This window comes from Ranitomeya variabilis, chromosome 2, assembly GCF_051348905.1.
Source record: "Ranitomeya variabilis isolate aRanVar5 chromosome 2, aRanVar5.hap1, whole genome shotgun sequence".
NCBI lineage: Eukaryota > Metazoa > Chordata > Amphibia > Anura > Dendrobatidae > Ranitomeya > Ranitomeya variabilis.
In genome coordinates, this window is record NC_135233.1 from 884739883 (window position 1) to 884757289 (window position 17407).

Below are 17407 nucleotides of genomic sequence, written 5' to 3' on the forward strand. Positions count from 1 at the left end.
GCAGCAGAGCATGAGGAACCAGAGAGAGATGCAATCCCTCCAAGAACAATGGACAACTGGCCAGGAGTAATGGATCCTGCACACCTAAATACCTAGTAGAGCTGCCATCAGCAGAAACACCTGCCCTGGATTACAACCCCAAGACAACTGCACTACCACTAACAACCACCGGAGGGAGCCCAAGAGCAGAATTCACAACAGTACCCCCCCTTGAAGAGGGGTCACCGAACCCTCACCAGAGCCCCCAGGCCGATCAGGATGAGCCAGATGAAAGGCACGGACCAAATCAGCAGCATGGACATCAGAGGCAAAAACCCAAGAATTATCCTCCTGGCCATAACCCTTCCATTTGACAAGGTACTGAAGCCTCCGCCTCAAAAGGCGAGAATCCAAAATCTTCTCAACCACATACTCCAACTCCCCATCAACCAACACAGGAGCAGGAGGATCAACAGAGGGAACAACGGGCACCACATATTTCCGCAATAAAGATCTATGGAAAACATTATGGATGGCAAAAGAGGCCGGAAGGGCCAAACGAAAAGACACCGGATTGATGATCTCAGAAATCCTATAAGGACCAATAAACCGAGGCTTAAACTTAGGGGAAGAAACCTTCATAGGAACATGACGGGAAGACAACCAGACCAAATCCCCAACCCGAAGACGGGAACCAACACACCGACGACGGTTAGCAAAACGCTGAGCCTCCTCCTGAGACAACACCAAGTTGTCCACCACATGAGCCCAAATCTGCTGCAACCTGTCAACCACAGAATCCACACCAGGACAATCAGAAGGCTCAACCAGCCCCGAAGAAAAACGAGGATGAAAACCAAAATTACAAAAGAAGGGCGAAACCAAGGTAGCCGAACTAGCCCGATTATTAAGGGCGAACTCGGCCAATGGCAAGAAAGCCACCCAATCATCCTGATCAGCAGACACAAAGCATCTCAAATAAGTTTCCAAAGTCTGATTAGTTCGCTTGGTCTGGCCATTTGTCTGCGGATGAAATGCGGAAGAAAAAGACAAATCAATGCCCAGCCTAGCACAAAAGGCCCGCCAAAACCTAGAAACAAACTGGGAACCTCTGTCGGACCCAATATTCTCCGGAATACCATGCAAACGAACCACATGCTGGAAAAACAACGGAACCAAATCAGAAGAGGAAGGCAATTTAGGCAAAGGCACCAAATGAACCATCTTAGAGAACCGGTCACAAACCACCCAGATAACCGACATCCTGTGGGAAACCGGAAGATCTGAAATAAAATCCATAGAAATATGCGTCCAGGGCCTCTCAGGGACCGGCAAAGGCAAAAGCAACCCGCTAGCACGGGAACAACAAGGCTTGGCCCGCGCACAAGTCCCACAGGACTGCACAAAAGAACGCACATCACGCGACAAAGAAGGCCACCAAAAGGACCTACCAACCAAATCTCTGGTACCAAAAATACCAGGATGGCCTGCCAACACAGAACAATGAACCTCAGAAATCACTCTACTAGTCCATCTGTCAGGAACAAACAGTTTGCCCACTGGACAGCGGTCAGGTTTGTCAGCCTGAAATTCCTGCAGAACCCGTCGCAAATCAGGGGAAATGGCCGAAAGGACCACCCCTTCCTTCAGAATGCCGACCGGTTCCAGTACCTCAGGAGAATCAGGCAAAAAACTCCTAGAGAGGGCATCAGCCTTAATATTCTTAGAACCCGGAAGATACGAGACCACGAAATCAAAACGGGAGAAAAACAAGGACCATCGAGCCTGTCTAGGATTCAGCCGTTTGGCAGACTCGAGGTAAATCAGATTTTTATGATCGGTCAAGACCACAATACGGTGCTTGGCTCCCTCAAGCCAGTGTCGCCATTCCTCAAACGCCCACTTCATAGCCAACAACTCCCGATTGCTGACATCATAATTGCGTTCAGCAGGCGAAAACTTACGAGAAAAGAAGGCACACGGTTTCATCAAGGAACCAACAGAATTCCTCTGAGACAAAACGGCCCCTGTCCCAATCTCAGAAGCGTCAACCTCAACCTGAAACGGAAGAGAAACATCCGGCTGACGCAACACCGGGGCAGAAGTAAATCGGCGTCTAAGCTCCTGAAAGGCAGAGACAGCCACAGAGGACCAATTCGCCACATCAGCGCTTTTCTTCGTCAAATCGGTCAGGGGTTTAACCACACTGGAGAAGTTAGCAATGAAACGGCGATAAAAATTAGCAAAGCCCAAAAATTTCTGAAGGCTCTTCACGGATGTGGGCTGAATCCAATCATGAATGGCCTGAACCTTAACCGGATCCATCTCTATAGATGAGGGAGAAAAAATGAAGCCCAAAAAAGAAACCTTCTGCACTCCAAAGAGACACTTAGACCCCTTCACAAACAAAGCATTATCACGAAGGATCTGAAATACCATCCTGACCAGTTTCACATGAGACTCTGCTCACCGTATATGACACTATAACAAATGCTATAAATAACACCGATAAAACTTAACATTTATTGATTTAGATAATAATAAAATTTACAACATACACGACCTAAAAACATATATGACTGCTATCAAAGATACAAGGTGCACACGTTCCCTATGGGACCAACTATCTGTTTCCTACCTTGCAGCGGAGGTTGGCACCCTATAAGACCTGCGCATTGGCGCCCCCGCTCACCGTCGACTAACCCCAACTGACCCTGTTGGGCCCTATCGTGAGGAAAATACACTATCAGCAGACCTTACAGACAGACAAGACAAAACATAAATAGAAAAGTCACTTAGGGGAATATTGCACTCAATAAAGAGATACTATTGCACTTATGGTTCAGTGCAAAGGACGTGCAACGAGTACTGACTCGTATATCGTATTGCACAATCTGAGCCTAGGCTGCACCTATATATTCACCCTACCTGCCTGCGGGGGTTGGCACCCTACAATCCTGCGCAAATGGCGCCCCCGCTCTAGTCGTCTTTCCCTATTAAACCCTCAAATAGGTATTGGATTGTCATATAATGGCAGGCGGGATAAAGTGTAATAACACAGTGCAGGCAAAATAAAAGTGCAAAAAATAGTGCATATAAAGTGCAGCAATTGCCGTTAACCCCGTGACTTAAAGTATGACCAAGTATGTAAGAGCATTAAATTATGCCTAGCTTATAGCCTTGAGTATGCTTTGCTCAGCAACATTTTTTGCACTTTTATTTTGCCTGCACTGTGTTATTACACTTTATCCCGCCTGCCATTATATGACAATCCAATACCTATTTGAGGGTTTAATAGGGAAAGACGACTAGAGCGGGGGCGCCATTTGCGCAGGATTGTAGGGTGCCAACCCCCGCAGGCAGGTAGGGTGAATATATAGGTGCAGCCTAGGCTCAGATTGTGCAATACGATATACGAGTCAGTACTCGTTGCACGTCCTTTGCACTGAACCATAAGTGCAATAGTATCTCTTTATTGAGTGCAATATTCCCCTAAGTGACTTTTCTATTTATGTTTTGTCTTGTCTGTCTGTAAGGTCTGCTGATAGTGTATTTTCCTCACGATAGGGCCCAACAGGGTCAGTTGGGGTTAGTCGACGGTGAGCGGGGGTGCCAATGCGCAGGTCTTATAGGGTGCCAACCTCCGCTGCAAGGTAGGAAACAGATAGTTGGTCCCATAGGGAACGTGTGCACCTTGTATCTTTGATAGCAGTCATATATGTTTTTAGGTCGTGTATGTTGTAAATTTTATTATTATCTAAATCAATAAATGTTAAGTTTTATCGGTGTTATTTATAGCATTTGTTATAGTGTCATATACGGTGAGCAGATATAAGTAGGACACGTTTATTGATGTTCTGTGAGATATTTCACATGAGACTCCCAATCATCGGAAAAAATCAAGATATCATCAAAATATACAATCATGAATTTATCAAGATAATTCCCAAAGATATCATGCATGAAGGACTGAAAAACAGATGGAGCATTAGAGAGTCCGAATGGCATCACAAGGTATTCAAAATGGCCTTCGGGCGTATTAAACGCAGTTTTCCATTCATCACCCTGCTTAATACGAACAAGATTATATGCCCCCCGAAGGTCAATCTTAGTAAACCAACTTGCCCCCTTAATCCTGGCAAACAAATCGGAAAGCTAAGGCAAAGGGTGCTGAAACTTGACCGTGATCTTATTCAAGAGGCGATAATCAATACAGGGTCTCAAGGAGCCATCCTTCTTAGCAACAAAAAAAATCCCGCTCCCAACGGTGAAGAAGATGGCCGAATATGCCCCTTCTCCAAAGACTCCTTAACATAACTCCGCATGGCGGTATGTTCCGGCACAGACAGGTTGAAAAGTCGGCCCTTGGGAAACTTACAGCCTGGAATCAAGTCAATAGCACAATCACAGTCCCTATGCGGTGGAAGGGAACTGGACTTGGGCTCATCGAATACATCCTGAAAATCAGACAAAAACTCTGGAACCTCAGAAGAGGTGGAAGAGGAGATTGACATCAAAGGAACGTCACTATGAACCCCCTGACAACCCCAACTAGTCACAGACATAGATTTCCAATCCAACACAGGATTATGTATCTGCAACCATGGAAAACCCAGCACAATAGCATCATGCAAATTATGCAACACCAGAAAACGACAATCTTCCTGATGGGCTGGCGCCATGCACATGGTCACCTGTGTCCAAAACTGGGGTTTATTTTTAGCCAAAGGTGTAGCATCAATGCCCCTTAAAGGAATAGGGTTCTGCAAAGACTGCAAGGGGAAACCACAACGCCTGGCAAATTCAAAGTCCATTAAATTCAAAGCGGCGCCTGAATCCACAAACGCCATGACAGAAAATGACGACAATGAGCAGATCAAGGTCACAGATAACAGAAATTTAGGTTGTACAGTACTGATGGTAACTGAACTAGCGATTCTCTTTGTACGCTTAGGGCAGACTGAAATGACATGAGAAGCATCGCCACAATAAAAACACAACCCATTCTGACGTCTGAATCCTTGTTGTTCCGTTCTAGACAGAATCCTATCACACTGCATAGGCTCAGGCATCGGCTCTGAGGACAACGCCACAGCGCGCACAGTTCTGCGCTCCCGCAAGCGCCGATCAATCTGAATGGCCAGAGACATAGAATCACTCAGACCAACAGGCGTGGGAAACCCCACCATAACATCTTTAACAGATTCAGAAAGACCCTTTCTGAAAATTGCAGCCAAAGCATCATCATTCCATTTAGTCAGCACAGACCATTTTCTAAATTTCTGACAATACAATTCTGCCGCTTCTTAACCCTGAGACAGGGCCAACAAGGTCTTCTCCGCTTGATCCACAGAATTTGGTTCATCATATAATAATCCTAGAGCCTGAAAAAAGGCGTCTACATTAAGCAAGGCCGGATTCCCAGATTCCAGTGAAAATGCCCAATCCTGAGGGTCGCCACGCAACAGGGAGATGACAATTTTAACCTGCTGAATGGGATCACCAGAGGAACAAGGTTTCAGAGCAAAAAACAGTTAACAGGTGTTTTTAAAACTCAAAAATTTGGACCTGTCCCCAAAAAACAAATCAGGAGTAGGAATCCTAGGCTCTAAAAGCGGGGTCTGAACAATATAATCCGAAATACCCTGTACCCTAGCAGCAAGCTGGTCTACACGAGAAACTAATCCCTGAACATCCATGCTAGCACAAGTCTCCTCAGTCACCCAGAGGAAAAGAGGGAAGGAAAGAAAAAACAGGCTACAGAAAAAAATGGCTCAACACCTTTCTTCCCTTCTTCTGAGATGCATTTAACTCATTGTTGGCCAGTTGTACTGTTATGATCCGGTGACCTAGGAGCCGCATGAGAGACTTTCTCAGGAGTAAGTGGTATCTGTACTGACCGCAAACCCTAAACTGACACCGCAACTAGAAGTAGCCGTGGGGTGTGCCTAAACCGTCCTAGACGCCTCGACACAGCCGGAGGACTAAATACCCCTATAGGTGGAAATGGGAATTCTATCTTGCCTCAGAGCAGAACCCCAAAGGATAGGCAGCCCCCCACAAATATTGACTGTGAGTATAAGAGGAAAGACACACGCAGGCAGAAAAACAGAATTTAGCAAAAGAGGCACTTCTAGCTAAATAGAAAAGGATAGGACAGAGTTCTAAGGCTAGTTTCACACTTGCGTTTTTGTCTGCATGCGTTTTTAAAAAAAACGCATGTGTGAAAAACGCATGTAAACGCGGTAAAACGCATGCGTTTTTTAGACGCATGCGTTTTTATAGAAAAACACAAGAAAACACAAGAAAACACAAGAAAAAACAAGAAAAAACAAGAAAACCCTAACCCTAACCCTACCCCTAACCCTAACCCTAAACGTGACTGAAATACGTGGCACTGAAATACGTGCAACTGAAATACGTGGTACTTAAATACGTGGCACTTTAATACGTGGCACGTGGCACTTAAATACGTGGCACGTGGCACTTAAATACGTGGCACGTGGCACTTTAATACGTGGCACGTGGCACTTAAATACGTGGCACGTGGCACTTATATATGTGGCACGTGGCACTTATATATGTGGCACGTGGCACTTATATATGTGGCACGTGGCACTTAAATACGTGGCACGTGGCATACGTGGCACTGAAATACGTGGCACGTGGCACTTAAATACGTGGCACGTGGCACTTAAATACGTGGCACGTGGCACTTAAATACGTGGCACGTGGCACTTAAATACGTGGCACGTGGCACTTTAATACGTGGCACGTGGCACTTAAATACGTGGCACGTGGCACTTAAATACGTGGCACGTGGCACTTAAATACGTGGCACTTAAATACGTGGCACGTGGCACTTTAATATGTGGCACGTGGCACTTATATATGTGGCACGTGGCACTTAAATACGTGGCACGTGGCACTTTAATATGTGGCACGTGGCACTTATATATGTGGCACGTGGCACTTATATATGTGGCACGTGGCACTTAAATACGTGGCACGTGGCATACGTGGCACTTAAATACGTGATACGTGGCACTTAAATACGTGGCAATATGACTGTCAGAAAATGTTCATTAAACGGTTAGGGGTGAGGTTAGGGGTAGAGTTAGGGTTAGGGTTTGGATCCCTTTATCACCTTGATGGTGGTGGGTGACTTTTTAGTGTGTTTTCTGGTTTTTTCTATAAAAACGCATGCGTTTTTAGCGCAAACAAACGCATGTGCTTAAAAACGCATGCGTTTACATAGACAGCAATGCATTTTTTTGCCGCGAAAAAACGCATGCGTTTTTTCGCGGCAAAAAAACGCGCAAGAAAATACTGCAGGTAGCATTTTTGAAAATGAACGCATGCAGTCAAAAAACGCATGCGTTTGAAAACGCGACCAAACGCATGTGCAAAAAAACGCATGCGTTTTCAATGTTAAATATAGGAAAAAAAAACGCATGCGTTTTTTGTGCAAAAAACGCTGCAGACAAAAACGCAAGTGTGAAAGCAGCCTAAGCGGTCAGTATTAAAATCCTAAAAATATCCACAGCAGAAAATACAAATATACTACATCTAACTAAAGACATAGCAAGTATATCTGCAACTCCTGAGAATCCAGCATGACTGAAAAATCCAAACAAAGTCTTAGGCTACGTTCACATTTGCGTTGTGCGCCGCAGCGTCGGCGCCGCAGCGCACAACGCAAACAAAAACGCAGCAAAACGCATGCACAACGCTGCGTTTTGCGCCGCATGCGTCGTTTTTTTCATTGAATTTGGACGCAGCAAAAATGCAACTTGCTGCGTCCTCTGCGCCTGGACGCGGGCGCCGCAGCGACGCATGCGGCGCAAAACGCAAGTGCGCCGCATGTCCATGCGCCCCCATGTTAAATATAGGGGCACATGACGCATGCGGCGCCGCTGCGGCGCCCGACGCTGCGGCGCTGGCCGCAAATGTGAACGTAGCCTAAGCTGGACAAAAACACAATGAATTGCAATTGCACTGAATTACAAAGCACACTGCATGTGTGCACAGAGACAAAAAACCAGACACTTATCTTAGCTGAATTGGCAGCAGAGCATGAGGAACCAGAGAGAGATGCAATCCCTCCACGAACAATGGACAACTGGCCAGGAGTAATGGATCCTGCACACCTAAATACCTAGTAGAGCTGCCATCAGCAGAAACACCTGCCCTGGATTACAACCCCAAGACAACTGCACTACCACTAACAACCACCGGAGGGAGCCCAAGAGCAGAATTCACAACAGAATTTCTCCAAAACTATAGATTCTAGAGATTCCAATCAGCTGCCATTATGCTGGATTCTGATGATTGGAGGGGGTTAAAATGAATAAAATCAATATAACATTATGCTTGTAGAGGGTTGTAGCCAGCTGACTGATGGTTGAGACAAATGTTGAATAGGCATATCCGATTTTAGACTGCCAATTGTATTTTTCTCCCAGAGATAAGCCAGTGCTGATGTGTCAGCTGGTGGCTTTCTCATAAAGAAGACAAAAGTGCTTGGCCGAATGAACCCACCTTTGTATGGGAGAGTCGAGTGACAGCCATAATTTTGGCCAGCTTTAGAAGCATGTAACAGAAGCTATCGGTGTGTATTATCAGCGTTTGCCCACCACCTTGAGACTCCACCCAGACTCCACTCCAGCACTGCGTCCACCCCTTGAACTTTCCATAGTCCTACAGCCCACTCTTGGAAAGACTCCACTTCTGCACCGCGTCCTCACCAATCACAAATTAACAGTTCTCATCAAACACCATATCCCACATACATAGCCATCAGTTTTTGTTTCGACCTAAAAAAAATTTTTAAGCCACCACCATGACAAGGTAGACTCTTTTGGCTGGGAATGTGTCAAATACATTTTTTTAAATGACCAATAATATCACATGCAAGGGACAAATACTGCCACACCATGACCAAACCACAAATTACCACCACGTAGTGACTGAATAATACCATGTACAAGGGATAAATACTGTCACACTATGACCAGATGCATATTACCACCAAATAGTGACAGAATAATGCTACATACAAGGAGCAAATACCACCTCACCATTTACTAGACCACATATTACCACCACATAGTAACCGAATAATACCACATACAAGGAACAAATACCGCCACATCATGACAAGACAGCATATTACCAGCACACAGGTGCTCTGTACATAGTGTCATAGCTGTTTTCGCTCTGACCCAGAGTCAGATAGCCAGATCACAAGTGAGGCCAAATTGTGAAATTACGCCCTTAATTGACAAGCGCTTGGAGAAAAGGGAAACCGCACACACTTTTGTGAGCAAGTCACTTTTATCTGATATACTGAAACACAAGGCAACACTTTATACCATTTACAACAAATGTAACTCAATGTAACTCATGTAGCCCCCACCGTTACCCAGGGTCATACGCTATTTACCATGTACCCAGAACATGTTGTGGCTGACTATTGAGAACATATATGCTAAGAAGTATAGTCTCCTTGAAGAGGTCTCCTCTACTGCATCATGAGAACAAAATCTAACAATTCAGGTAATTAAAGGCAAAAGGCAAATTAAAGGCAAACATTAAACCTTCTGTATAAATAGTATACTGTGAATAGTTTAAGTGTACAGGTAATACAGTGATCACCAGTGACATTATACATAGGAGCTCTGTATATAGTGTATAGTGTACAGGTAATACAGGGATCACCGGTGACATTATACACAGGAGCTCTGTATATAGTGAATATTGCACAGTTAATACAGGAATCACCAGTGACATTATACATAAGAGCTTTGCAAATGGTGTATAAGGTACAGGCAATACAGGGATCACCAGTGACATTGTACATAGGAGCTCTGTATATAGTGTCAGTGTACAGAAAATAAAGTGATCACTCGTGATTTTATACACAGGAGCTCTGTATATAGTATACAATGTGTAGTGTAAGTGTACAGGTAATACACGGACTCACCAGTGACGTCTCTAGTTGAAGTCCTTCATCTTTGCTTTCTTCTTCATCCAACACAGACAGCCATCAATTCTTCCAGGAGTCGTCTCTACTAGTGATGAGCGAGTATACTCGTTGCTCGGGTTTTCCCGAGCACGCTCAGGTCTTCGAGTATTTGTGAGTGCTCGGAGATTTAGTTTTTGTTGAGGCAGCTGCATGATTTACGGCTGCTAGCCAGCCTGAGTACATGTGGGGGTTGCCTGGTTGCTAAGGAATCACCACATGTACTCAAGCTGTCTAGCAGCCGCAAATCATGCAGCTGCGGCAACGAAAACTAAATCTCCGAGCATTCACAAATACTCAGAGACCACCCAAGCATGCTCAAAAAAACCCGAGCAATGAGTATATTCGCTCATCACTAGTCTCTACATAAAATAACACACAGTAATCTAGAGCACCGCTTTCAGAGCACATTCCCCATTTTTTCCCCACCTTCTACACTATGCAGCTGAATACAGACGTGCACTCACCATTAATATATAATTAGTTATGCAACCCACCATTCCAAATATAAATTGTAATCCATCACTGTGCATCCAGTAACTACAAATAGCCACTTTTCATACCCAATAAATATATAAATTAATTAGAACCTGTACTCTTTCCCCCAATTCATTACCATTCACACACCTGTATCCCCAATGCGCCCCACTCTGTACATTCTGCTCCCCGATTCATTATACTTACATGCCCCCCCTCCACCCCAATTCATTATGCAATGCCCTCTCTCTCCCACCCCAACCCTCAATTCATCCTCTCATTTGGTCTTCCCATCCTCAATACAGCATCATTTCCTCTCCCCAACACTCAATTCATCATTTACATTACCCCACTCCCAATTCAGCATAATTTGTTGTTCCCATCCCGCAGTTTCAATACATCATCCTTTACTCTCCCCATGTCGTGAATTTGGATTCTGGGCTCCCCCGGTGGCTACTGGTGGAATTGAACTGGTGTTTTCATCTTCTCTGTTCACCTGTTCCCATCAAGATGTGGGAGTCGCTATATAACCTTGCTGCTCTGTTAGTTGCTTGCCGGTCAACAATGTTATCAGAAGCCTCTCTGTGCTTGTTCCTGCTCCTAGACAACTACTAGATAAGTTGGACTCTTGTCCATGTTTGTTTTTGCATTTTTGTTCCAGTTCACAGCTGTAGTTTCGTTACTGTGTCTGGAAAGCTCTTGTGAACAGGAATTGCCACTCTGGTGTTATGAGTTAATGCCAGAGTTTTAAAGTAATTCCTGGATGGTGTTTTGATAGGGTTTTCAGCTGACCATGAAAGTGTCCTTTCTGTCTTCTGCTATGTAGTAAGTGGACCTCAAATTTGCTAAACCTATTTTCATACTACGTTTGTTATTTCATCTTAATTCACCGCCAATACATGTGGGGGGCCTCTGTCTCCTTTTGGGGTATTTCTCTAGAGGTGAGCTAGGACTAATATTTTCCTCTGCTAGCATTATTTAGTCCTCCGGCTGGTGCTGGGCATCTAGAATCAACGTAGGCATGCTACCCGGCCACTGCTAGTTGTGTGTTAGGTTTAGTTCATGGTCAGCTCAGTTCCCATCTTCCAAGAGCTAGTTCCTATATATGCTGATGCTATGTTCTCTTGCCATTGAGAACATGACAGTTTGACCGGCCCACAAAGTGTTAATTGTTTGGGCTGAAGCAGGAGAAAAAGAAGTGTTTAAGGGAATTTTTTTTTTTTTTTTTTTCCCCTCAGAGTTTTGCTGCCTAGCCCTTAATTGCTGTCTAGCTGCTTCTTACCTCCTCTTAACCCTTGTATGGCTCTGTGTCCACCTGTTTGTAATGGATCTTCAGAGTGTAACTGCAGGTTTGAATAATCTCGCCACGAAGGTACAAAATTTGCAAGACTTTGTTTTTCATGCACCTGTATCTGAGCCGAGAATTCCTTGGCCGGAATTTTTCTCGGGGAATAGATCTGGGTTTCAGAATTTTCGAAATAATTGCAAATTATTTTTGTCCCTGAAATTTCGCTCTGCCGGAGACCCTGCACAGCAGGTCAGGATTGTGATTTCCTTGCTCCGGGGCGACCCTCAAGACTGGGCTTTTTCATTGACACCAGGGGATCCTGCGTTGCTCAATGTGGATGCGTTTTTTCTGGCCTTGGGGTTGCTTTATGACGAACCTCATTTGGAGCTTCAGGCAGAAAAAACTTTGATGTCCCTATCTCAGGGGCAAGATGAAGCGGAAATTTACTGTCAAAGATTCCGTAAATGGTCTGTGCTTACTCAGTGGAATGAGTGCGCCCTGGCAGCGACTTTCAGAGAGGGTCTCTCTGATGCCATTAAGGATGTTATGGTGGGGTTCCCTGTGCCTGCGGGTCTGAATGAGTCCATGACAATGGCTATTCAGATCGATAGGCGTTTGCGGGAGCGCAAACCAGTGCACCATCTGGCGGTGTCCACTGAGAAGTCGCCAGAGAGTATGCAGTGTGATAGAATTCTGTCCCGAAGCGAGCGGCAGAATTTTAGATGGAAAAATGGGTTGTGTTTCTATTGTGGTGATTCTACTCATGTTATATCAGCATGCTCTAAGCGCACTAAAAAGCTTGATAAATCTGTTTCCATTTGCACCTTACCGTCTAAGTTTATTCTATCTGTGACCTTGATTTGCTCTTTGTCATCTATTACCACGGACGCCTATGTCGACTCTGGCGCCGCTTTGAGTCTTATGGATTGGTCCTTTGCCAAACGCTGTGGGTATGATTTAGAGCCTTTGGAGACTCTTATTCCTCTGAAGGGGATTGACTCCACCCCATTGGCTAATAATAAACCACAATACTGGACACAAGTAACTATGCGTATTAATCCGGATCACCAGGAGATTATTCGCTTTCTGGTGCTGTATAATCTACATGATGATTTGGTGCTAGGATTGCCTTGGCTGCAATCTCACAACCCAGTCCTCGACTGGAGAGCTATGTCTGTGTTGAGCTGGGGATGTAAGGGGGCTCATGGGGATGTACCTGTGGTTTCCATTTCATCATCTATTCCCTCTGAAATTCCTGAGTTCCTGTCTGACTATCGTGACGTCTTTGAAGAATCCAAGCTTGGTTCGTTACCTCCGCACCGAGAGTGCGATTGTGCCATAGATTTAATCCCGGGTAGTAAATACCCAAAGGGTCGTTTATTTAATCTGTCTGTGCCTGAACATGCTGCTATGCGAGAATATATAAAGGAGTCCTTGGAAAAGGGACATATTCGTCCATCGTCATCTCCCTTAGGAGCCGGTTTTTTCTTTGTGTCAAAAAAAGACGGCTCTTTGAGACCATGTATCGATTATCGGCTTTTGAATAAAATCACTGTAAAATATCAATACCCATTGCCGTTGCTGACTGATTTGTTTGCTCGCATAAAGGGGGCCAAGTGGTTCTCTAAGATTGACCTTCGTGGGGCGTATAATTTGGTGCGAATCAGGCAGGGGGATGAGTGGAAAACCGCATTTAATACGCCCGAGGGCCACTTTGAGTATTTAGTGATGCCTTTTGGTCTTTCAAATGCTCCGTCAGTTTTCCAGTCCTTTATGCATGATATTTTTCGCGATTATTTGGATAAATTTATGATTGTGTATCTGGATGATATTCTGATTTTTTCGGATGACTGGGACTCTCATGTCCAGCAAGTCAGGAGGGTTTTCCAGGTTTTGCGGTCTAATTCTTTGTGTGTGAAGGGTTCTAAGTGTGTTTTTGGGGTACAGAGGATTTCCTTTTTGGGATATATTTTTTCTCCCTCTTCCATTGAAATGGATCCTGTCAAGGTTCAAGCTATTTGTGATTGGACGCAGCCCTCTTCTCTTAAGAGTCTTCAGAAATTTTTGGGCTTTGCTAACTTTTATCGTCGATTTATTGCTGGTTTTTCGGATATTGCTAAGCCATTGACCGATTTGACTAAGAAGGGTGCTGATGTTGCTGATTGGTCCCCTGACGCTGTGGAGGCCTTTCGGGAGCTTAAGCGCCGTTTTTCCTCTGCCCCTGTGTTGCGTCAGCCTGATGTTGCTCTACCTTTTCAGGTTGAGGTCGACGCTTCTGAGATCGGAGCTGGGGCAGTGTTGTCGCAGAAAAGTTCTGACTGCTCCGTGATGAGGCCTTGTGCCTTCTTTTCCCGTAAATTTTCGCCCGCTGAGCGGAATTATGATGTTGGGAATCGGGAGCTTTTGGCCATGAAGTGGGCTTTTGAGGAGTGGCGTCATTGGCTTGAGGGGGCCAGACATCAGGTGGTGGTATTGACTGACCACAAAAACTTGATTTATCTTGAGACCGCCAGGCGCCTGAATCCTAGACAGGCGCGCTGGTCATTATTTTTCTCTCGGTTTAATTTTGTGGTGTCATACCTACCGGGTTCTAAGAATGTTAAGGCGGATGCCCTTTCTAGGAGTTTTGAGCCTGACTCGCCTAGTAACTCTGAGCCCACAGGTATCCTTAAGGATGGAGTGGTATTGTCAGCCGTTTCTCCAGACCTGCGGCGGGCCTTGCAGGAGTTTCAGGCGGATAGACCGGATCGTTGCCCACCTGATAAACTGTTTGTTCCTGATGATTGGACCAGTAGAGTCATCTCTGAGGTTCATTCTTCTGCGTTGGCAGGTCATCCTGGCATTTTTGGTACCAGGGATTTGGTGGCAAGGTCCTTCTGGTGGCCTTCCCTGTCACGAGATGTGCGAGGCTTTGTGCAGTCTTGTGACGTTTGTGCTCGGGCCAAGCCTTGTTGCTCTCGGGCTAGTGGATTATTGTTGCCCTTGCCCATTCCTAAGAGACCTTGGACGCACATCTCGATGGATTTTATTTCAGATCTGCCTGTTTCTCAGAAGATGTCTGTCATCTGGGTGGTGTGTGACCGTTTCTCTAAGATGGTCCATTTGGTTCCTCTGCCCAAGTTGCCTTCTTCTTCCGAGTTGGTTCCTCTGTTTTTTCAAAATGTTGTTCGTTTGCATGGTATTCCTGAGAATATCATTTCTGACAGAGGGACCCAATTCGTGTCTAGATTTTGGCGGGCATTCTGTGCTAGGATGGGCATAGATTTATCTTTTTCGTCCGCTTTCCATCCTCAGACGAATGGCCAGACCGAGCGGACTAATCAGACCCTGGAGACATATCTGAGGTGTTTTGTGTCTGCTGACCAGGATGATTGGGTTGCTTTTTTGCCATTGGCAGAGTTCGCTCTCAATAATCGGGCCAGCTCTGCCACTTTGGTGTCCCCGTTTTTCTGTAATTCGGGGTTTCATCCTCGATTTTCCTCTGGTCAGGTGGAATCTTCGGATTGTCCTGGAGTGGATGCTGTGGTGGAGAGATTGCATCAGATCTGGGGGCAGGTGGTGGACAATTTGAGGTTGTCCCAGGAGAAGACTCAGCTTTTTGCCAACCGCCACCGTCGTGTTGGTCCTCGGCTTTGTGTTGGGGATTTGGTGTGGTTGTCTTCTCGTTTTGTCCCTATGAGGGTCTCTTCTCCTAAGTTTAAGCCTCGGTTCATCGGCCCGTATAAGATATTGGAGATTCTTAACCCTGTTTCCTTCCGTTTGGACCTCCCTGCATCCTTCTCTATTCATAACGTTTTTCATCGGTCATTATTGCGCAGGTATGAGGTACCGGTTGTGCCTTCCGTTGAGCCTCCTGCTCCGGTGTTGGTTGAGGGTGAGTTGGAGTACGTTGTGGAGAAAATCTTAGACTCTCGTGTTTCCAGACGGAGACTCCAGTATCTGGTCAAGTGGAAGGGATACGGCCAGGAGGATAATTCTTGGGTGAATGCATCTGATGTTCATGCCTCTGATCTGGTTCGTGCCTTTCATAGGGCCCATCCTGATCGCCCTGGTGGTTCTGGTGAGGGTTCGGTGCTCCCTCCTTGAGGGGGGGGTACTGTCGTGAATTTGGATTCTGGGCTCCCCCGGTGGCTACTGGTGGAATTGAACTGGTGTTTTCATCTTCTCTGTTCACCTGTTCCCATCAAGATGTGGGAGTCGCTATATAACCTTGCTGCTCTGTTAGTTGCTTGCCGGTCAACAATGTTATCAGAAGCCTCTCTGTGCTTGTTCCTGCTCCTAGACAACTACTAGATAAGTTGGACTCTTGTCCATGTTTGTTTTTGCATTTTTGTTCCAGTTCACAGCTGTAGTTTCGTTACTGTGTCTGGAAAGCTCTTGTGAACAGGAATTGCCACTCTGGTGTTATGAGTTAATGCCAGAGTTTTAAAGTAATTCCTGGATGGTGTTTTGATAGGGTTTTCAGCTGACCATGAAAGTGTCCTTTCTGTCTTCTGCTATGTAGTAAGTGGACCTCAAATTTGCTAAACCTATTTTCATACTACGTTTGTTATTTCATCTTAATTCACCGCCAATACATGTGGGGGGCCTCTGTCTCCTTTTGGGGTATTTCTCTAGAGGTGAGCTAGGACTAATATTTTCCTCTGCTAGCATTATTTAGTCCTCCGGCTGGTGCTGGGCATCTAGAATCAACGTAGGCATGCTACCCGGCCACTGCTAGTTGTGTGTTAGGTTTAGTTCATGGTCAGCTCAGTTCCCATCTTCCAAGAGCTAGTTCCTATATATGCTGATGCTATGTTCTCTTGCCATTGAGAACATGACACCCCATCCTCAGTTCATTTTCATTTGCTGTCCCCATCCTCCAGTTTCAATTCATCCTCATTTGCTCCCCCCACTCTCAATTCATTATCATTTACTATACCCCACCCTCAATTCATCATTATTTGCTCTACCCACTCCCACCCTCAAATCATCATTAGCTCTCCTCACACCCCACCTTCAAATTATCATTTGCTGTCTGCTGTCCCCAGCCTCAATTCATCATTTGATGTCCCTCGTCCCCCACCCTCAATTCATCATTTGCTGTTTTCCCCACCCACAATTCATTATTATTTGTGCTCCCCCATCTCATTACATCATTCACTGTCTCTCGTCCCACACTCTCAATTCATCATCATTTGCTTCCCTCAAGCCCATTTAATTCATTTTTATAAAAAAAAAATGATATACTTACCTCTCATACAATCCCCTGCAGCTCCACTTCTGGTATCCTGGCGAGTGGCGCGCATAAATGCCACGCGTACGTGATGACATCATGGCGTTCGCGCCATCACCAGTGCATCACAGAAGAGGCGGAGGGACTCCCTTGGAGCTGCATGGATGTTCCGTGAAGCTTCAGCTAGGCTCACTGGGACAAGATTGCACCTCCTATAACGGTTCACCGGTACACAGTGCTTCATTATACCCTGGGGCCCAGTGAGCAGAAGCACTAGAGGGGGGCCCCTTTTTACTTCTGCTCACCGGGTCCCATACAACAGCAAGGGAACGTGCCACAGCTATGGGCTTGATGTCACTGGACAATACAAAGGTGACATCAACCCCACAAATATGAACCCCACTTGCCACTTCCACAGGGCAAC

At 45.5% G+C, this 17407-nt stretch overlaps 1 protein-coding gene across 1 annotated transcript in view; it reads left to right on the forward strand.

Annotated features, from left to right (window-relative positions):
* The window catches only part of PIGZ (phosphatidylinositol glycan anchor biosynthesis class Z (Gwada blood group)), a 96197-nt gene that overhangs the window by 61707 nt on the left and 17083 nt on the right, over positions 1–17407 (forward strand). The window lies entirely within an intron of this gene.